Consider the following 7,500-nt stretch of genomic DNA (forward strand, 5'->3'; position numbering starts at 1 on the left):
TTCAATCTGACTTGGAGAGGTCTGCTGTAGTGACTTGAGGACTGATACCACTACATTGAAGGGAGGACCAGGCCAAAATCATCAACAGTCCACCGGGCAAATGCCCTGTATGCCTTGTGGCCAATCCAGCTATGCTGGCGGTGCAGCTTTGGATTATTTCCAGCTGCTCTCTTATTACAACTAACACAAAGTAGCAAGTCAAAATTAAAAATGTGCTGCCATTGATCACAAGTGAGTTGTGTTATCTAAACCAGGGCAGTGGTGTAGTCTACGTAGAACACGGGTATACGGAGTATACTGTACCCACTTCTAAATTTCAGGGATTTCAGTATACCCACTTAAAATTGATTGATCCATTGTTTTGAATAGCAGTATATTGAATATACAGTATACCCACTTCAAAAAATGCTCAAATATACAGTATACTCACTTCAAAAAGTAGACTACACCACTGAACCTTCCAACCTATTCCAACCTGGTCCTCTTTGGATTTTCACAACTGTTCGGGGCCCACCTCTGACCCAATAAACAACACAACTCAAATAAATAGTCAACAGGGATACACACATATATTATTTTGATTTACAGAAAATGCTTTCAAGGCCCACTAGTAATACTTTTAAGGCCTACCAGTGGGCCCCAGCCCACAGTTTGAGAATCAGTGATCTAAACAGAAGCAATCCAAATCTCATACTTCAATGAAGTTGTGTTGTTTTGCGTGTCGAGTTTCATTTCTTGTCATTGTGTAAGTTGAGCATCATTGGGCAAGACATTATTTCTTTAATTATCCAGTTGCTGTTACATTCCATCAAAAAGCAACATGGTCAAACAGTGTCTAGACTCTCCGACTGGGCTGTGCCGCTGCCCTGTTTTTGCACACTTAATTCTTTAATCCCGCGAAAGAAATTGATTCACTCGTAAAAGCTTGTGAAAATGAAAAAAAAAAAAGAATCCCAAAAATTCCTCAAAACACTGAGACCCGTTGGAAATTCCCAGAGCTCGGTTTGCAGTTCCACAACATGTGTCGTCATAGCCACCCAGCCTGTTGCTGTATCTCACTTCACAGCAGCGGTTCCCAAAACTAGGGTTTGGGCCGTCAGGAGTGTGTGTGTGTGTGTGTGTGTGCGTGCGTGCGTGCGTGCGTGCGTGCGTGCGTGCGTGCGTGCGTGCGTGCGTGCGTGCGTGCGTGCGTGCGTGCGTGCGTGCGTGCGTGCGTGCGTCTGTGTGTGTGTGTGTGTGCACGCACATGTGTGTGTGTGTTGGCACTGCCTATTGTTTAGTTTGACCCTGTGTGTGTTTGTGTCTATATGCATACAGTATATGCACGTCACTGTATCTGTGAATGTGACTGAGTACAAACACATGCACATGTTTCTGTGTGTGTACAGTATAAAGTGTGTGTGTGTGTGTGTCTTTGTGTGTCTGTGGTTGTGTGTGTGTGTGTGTGTGTGTGTGTGTGTGTGTGTGTGTGTGTGTGTGTGTGTGTGTGTGTGTGTGTGTGTGTGTGTGTGTGTGTGTGTGTGTGTGTGTGTGTGTGTGTTTGTGTGTGTGTGTGTGTGTGTGGTACATGGAGCAGGAAGAAGTGACCGTACATAACCATTCCATACATTATTAGTAACATTATTAGTAACATGATTTTCACAATAAAATGGCACAACTTTATGGGACAAAAAAATATTTGCCATTTGAAAATTTCACAGGTGCTGTGAAAATATCCGAGAGACCAACACAGGGTCCCAGCAGATACAGTTTGGGAACCACTGACTTACGGTACTATCCGATGCTATTCGTCACAGAATTAATTGACTCAAATCAATTACTTGATAGGTTGCTCTTTTAGTTGAGTGTATTATCCCCATGGTAATACCCTTAGCACTCGGCTCTTACGCTCAGTATCGACTCTGCAGTCGGATAAGGTTTCCACATCAGTGTTTGCCGGCAGTAGCTTATGGAAGTAATGATGAGATTACTTTAGGAGATGATTGACAATGCTACATTACCCCTGCTGTTTAGATACCCGCTTAGGTTGTATACACGGGGCTGCAGTGCATGGTTGTGAGTTGCGCGCACGCACACACACACGCGCACACACACACACACACACACACACACACACACACACACACACACACACACACACACACACACACACACACACACACACACACACACACACACACACAAACACACACCGAGTAGGGAGCCAAGATGCAACCCGATAGCCGGTGGCCCACGCAGGCCCAGGCTCTCTCTGGACATGGGATGCTTTCAATGAGCAAAGCAGCTCCCTCCATCCCTCCATCCCTCCATCCCTCCCTCCCTCCTCCCTCCCTCCATCCCTCCATCCCTCCATCCCTCCCTCCCTCCTCCTCCTCCTTCTCCTGGCAAAAAGCCGCCCGCTCTCTTGCCGGGGGGATAGTCTTTAAATGCGATTAAGACGATGAAATTTCACAATTTGGATAACAGCAGCGCCAGGGGCCTCTGGCACATGGGGAACCTCCGGTGGTGAAGCCCCCAGGCACTATAGACTTCAGGCCTGAGCTTGAGTCAGTTTGACTTTGATTTATAACTGATAGATACGATACAACCGATAGATAGATAGATAGATAGATAGATAGATAGATAGATAGATAGATAGATAGATAGATAGATAGATAGATAGATAGATAGATAGATAGATAGATAGATAGATTCATTCATTCATTCATTCATTCATTCATTCATTCATTCATTCATTCATTCATGCATGCAGACTGTCAGTTTTTTTGACAAACGTTATTTTCCAAAGTTACATAATTTATCTACCTAGAGGGTTGTGCTAATTAAGTTCAACTGGTTCAGTGAATTCGCCGGTGTACTGGAAATATGCGGCAGCACTTTTAGTTTTTGGAGCCTGCGATGTCCATCTCCGCTTCTCGTGAGCCCCAGATAGCACTCATCAAGGGGGATGTGCGTCATCAAGGGTGATGTGGAAAGGGAGGGAACACATTGAGAAATAACACCGAGAAGGTGTGCACTGCACCTCCAAAATAATCAATGAGAAGGTGTGCACTGCACATCCAAAATAATCAAAGCAGGTCTCCATATGAAACGTTCTCCAAACAAAACAAGGTAGTGAAAGGATTGACAAACCTGTGTGCACGCACACAAACACACATACCGTAAGCACACAACCATGCCAGTTTTGATTGTTTCATTGCCATGCCAAGGTAGCTGATGCCAGACGAGACGCGTTGGGGCAGACGTGAGACCACATAGCCTGAAAGGGGTCGACCAAGAAAAAAAAAGTCCTAGAAAGGGAAAAAGAAACTAGAAATCACAAACTGATGTGAAACATGCCGACACATCGTCTTTTGTCCGTGCCCGAGATCGCGAGCACATCTGGTCTGCATTTGGGCTTCCTGTGGCAGTATCGGCTTACTGCCACAGATGGTCCTATTTTCTCCACACTGATTTCTCTTTTATTTATTATTTATTTATTTATTATGTATTTATTCATTCATATATTCATACATTCATACATTCATTCAGTCATTCCATCGTTCATTCATTCATTCATTCATTCAGTAATTTCCCCAGTCTCTCTAAATAGCCGCAGAGGATTGGTGCATGGCACAAGCACAAAGTCATACATTTGGCCCAATGTGCCCACATTCATCACGCATTCCAAACCACTAAATAAGTGATTAAATATGACTTTTTTCTCTTCGAGGACGCCAGAATTGTTTTATTCAGAAATGAATCAAACAAATAAAATTAAAGCGGGGCCAGATTTTTCGTTTACTACCTCGTGCTCGACTTCCTTCTCTGTGGGTTTGCGTCTATGGGCAGCAGAAACAGAACTCTTTCTAACAAAGATCGCGTCTCTCAAAGAACAATAAATGTGTGCCTCATAACTGGACTAGTTAAAACACTTACGTAACAGTGAGCCATTGTAATCGACACACAGGGACTTGGCAGCAGATTTTACACGTAGCCTTTGCCTGAACACTGGAATACATGTGAAAACCTGTACTGTAGCACTAGCCAGTCTTAAATGTTTCAAATAGCAGCATGTCTAATTCTCTTTTATTAAGTACTGGCAAATTAAGCTTGCCGAATTATTCAATTCCCGAACAGTATGTTGAAAGGTTTTTTGGCAGTTAACCAGTTTAATTCCCTAAAGTAATCTTTAAGTTATTAAAAAAGTATTGGGCAAGAGATGACTTAAGAATACAGCGTCTACTTCGTAATGGAATGGAATATAAATAACTTTTTTTATTTCCACTGCGCTTTCTAAAAGCTAAAAGCCATGGCACGAAAGTGCTTAACAAAACAGTTACAAAATCATCAGGCTCTAAAAGAAAACAGATGAAAACAATTAGGTGATGAAAACAAATGAAACATAGGAAAAGGTGAGAACATTTTTCGCCCAAGGGAAATACAGACAGTTCAAGGTTCAGCTGAAGGACCGTTTTGAAAATTAAAACTGGCAAAATAAGGAAGTCTCTCCCTCAAAAGTAACATGAAGTGAAAGGCCGGCGTAGTCAACTTAATTTCCTCAGGGAAATTTCAAACAGTACGTGCTGAATGACGCCTGCTTTACAGCGCGTCTCGCGTGAATTGTCATTGATACAGGATACAAAATCATCTAATGTTTAACTGAGCTTTGTTGTTTCAAAGTCTTCTTTGTGTTTGACTGTGACGTGCGCAACAGCAAGCCCTCTGTTTCTCTGCTGTAATATCTTGCTGTAAGCCGTGAGGGAGTAACGTGATGCTGTTGGTGTTTTGGCATCCATGAGTCTACAGTACACACTGCCACACCAGCTCTAGCCAGCTCCTCGCTGCGCGGCTGTGAGTCAGACTGTTCTATATGCTTGCAGAGCTTCCCAACTTTTTTCCCCTTGCGTACCCCCTAAGCTTTTTGTTTTTTAATATATTAATACAATCAAGAGTGGTACAGGAAAACAGAGTGAGAGGCGGTATTACGAAGCGTTCCTGGTGTATCTGTCGTTTGCCTCAGCCTGTCAGGAAGAAATAATGAACTAAACACAGGGCCTTAGCCATTTGAGTCACAGCCGAGACCCCCTTAAGCCTTGTTGTCATGCCATGATTACCTACATTCTCAGTCATGTTCTCTCCTCACATTACAATGTCTATGTCCCATACATTTGATATCATTACAGTTGTCCTCGTACCCTCTGCAGTGTGCTCATGTACTGGAGCCCTAGTGGTACACGTACCGTACCGCCGGTTGGGAACTACTGCTGTATAGGCCAGCCTCCAGCCAACAGGGCCACGGACCTGCGAAGGTGTTTAGTGGGGTCTGACTCTGCACGATCCGCTTACGGCAGCCAGAGGAATATCAGCAACTGTTGGGATGCACTGTCCATTTCTCACACATGGTCTCAATCAGCAGACTTTTTTCACCTACTCAGATTTTGCAAGCGTTTTATACGGATCTTTTGCATTCTTTCAAGGCGTATATTGTGTGCCTTGTGTCGCTTGTGTGATGCTCTTTTCAAGTGGAGCCATGATTATTTAGTTCTGAGTAGTTATTTTAGTTCAGAATGAGAAAAGATCTGCTTCTTACAGTTTTCCGATCTTGGTGAAGCTGTAACACATAATCACCCCATACAGCCACTGTATATACTATATAAACTATATGTGACACTGTAGCGAAGGGGAGTGAATTTGCCATCACAGGCCCATGTGTTTGGATTGTTTTATCGCTGCAGTTCTCTCTGATTGTTATGACATGGCTATGTAGCTGCCAAACATTTTGAGTAATGCATGATTTATCCCAGCATTGGTTGGCATAGGCTGTTCTGAAGGAAATACATGTAACACAATCTAACGAGCATAGCTGTGTTTGATCACAGATAGGGCCATATGAAACGAATAAAAAAAAATCTGTGTGTAATCATGTGAAACATGCAGTGGTGTCCTGAGGGTAAAGCCATTGCAAACAAAATGGATACAGTGTTCTCTGCTCATCATTGTGAGTCATTATCTTGGCATTTTCGATTATTGAAATTAAGATGTGGGCAACGTAAAAGCCAACAAATACATATTATGTACAAAACAACAATTGCATTCATAATTGCACTGCACTTTGTCTTGCTATTGCACCAAGAAGGCCTTTTGTGGGTATGGGGACAATCATTCTGACTCACACAGATTTGTGATCCCAAACGTCTGAAAAGTCAGATAGTGGCGAAAGGCATCCAAATCAATTTCACATAGCCTGACCCATGTCTTCTCCCCTCGGTGAAAACCAAGTAAACAAAACGAACAGTCTGGCTCAGACACATCCCCTCAGAACAGACAGACATTTTGTTCTGTTTTTCTTTTTTACACTGTATGAATGACGTCATCTTGAAACATCAATCACTGGCAATGTTTTCTTTTTATGTAAGCTACACTCAGGGGCGGATTAACACACAGGCTAGATATGGCTGCCGCCTAGGGGCCCCCACCTCCCAGGGGGCCCCTGATTGACTAAAAGTGAAAAATTGCAGAATTGTGACAGGATGCAATATTGAACAGATCACGTGTCTTATTGAATACAATTGGTAGACAAGTTATCATTAATTCCTAGCTTGTAATTATGACACTGTCTATGTACATTTGTCACCAAATTTGACTTCTGGGGGGCCCCACAGTAACCCGCAGCCTAGGGCCCTCAGGCCGTCATAATCCGTCTCTGGCTACACTAAACACGAGACATAAAATGCTCCCTGCAGATTACTATGGATTGTTGTTTCCCCGGGGATGTTTAGAAGAAAGAACCTTTCTCTTGCATCGGACCTCTCCTACTCAGTTCCCATTGCCTTTGGCATGGTAATGATGATAATAATAATTGTGGTCTTCTGCCTCGTCTTCCTCGTCTGTTTTTAATGCCGCCCACAACCATCCCTAAATCTCTGGCAGCTTAGCCGTCTTCTCATGTCAGCATTTTTGACGGTTGACAAAAAAACAAAACAAACAAAAACAAACACTGTCCGTAAACAAAACGAAATGTCTGACTTTGATGTCTGTTCGTTCGCTTGCTCGCATGCTGCACAGTGAGCGAATCTGGACATCACGCACGCTAGTTTTTCACATGACCGATGGTCGCACGGCTGCCAAAAACATCAGTATGCGTACGTACCTCAGCCTGACTGACTGCCAAAGCGCAGACGACTGACTGACTGACTGGATTGGGCCACGCGCGTGCGTGCGTGCGTGCGTGCGTGCGTGCGTGCGTGCGTGCGTGCGTGCGTGCGTGCGTGCGTGCGTGTGTAATGCAGAGGTACACACACACACACACACAGACACACTCACACACATAAGCACACACACACACTAACAGTAATGTAGAGAGGGGATCTGCAGCGGGCCTTGTTCCTGTTAAAATGCATGACAGACAGGTTAACCTGGATGAACTCTCACCCTGACAAGAAGAATGGTGGATTTCCCGCTCCAGCGACAGTGCTCCTTGTTATCGTAGCACACTTAAGGGAAAACAGGAACAGCCGC

General features: G+C 43.9%; 1 protein-coding gene across 6 annotated transcripts in view; it reads left to right on the top strand.

Annotated features, from left to right (window-relative positions):
* Positions 1-7,500, top strand: part of LOC134455585 (piezo-type mechanosensitive ion channel component 2) — a 202,110-nt gene that overhangs the window by 57,609 nt on the left and 137,001 nt on the right. The window lies entirely within an intron of this gene.

The sequence above is a fragment of the Engraulis encrasicolus genome, chromosome 9, assembly GCF_034702125.1.
Source record: "Engraulis encrasicolus isolate BLACKSEA-1 chromosome 9, IST_EnEncr_1.0, whole genome shotgun sequence".
In the NCBI taxonomy this organism is placed as follows: Eukaryota; Metazoa; Chordata; class Actinopteri; order Clupeiformes; family Engraulidae; genus Engraulis; species Engraulis encrasicolus.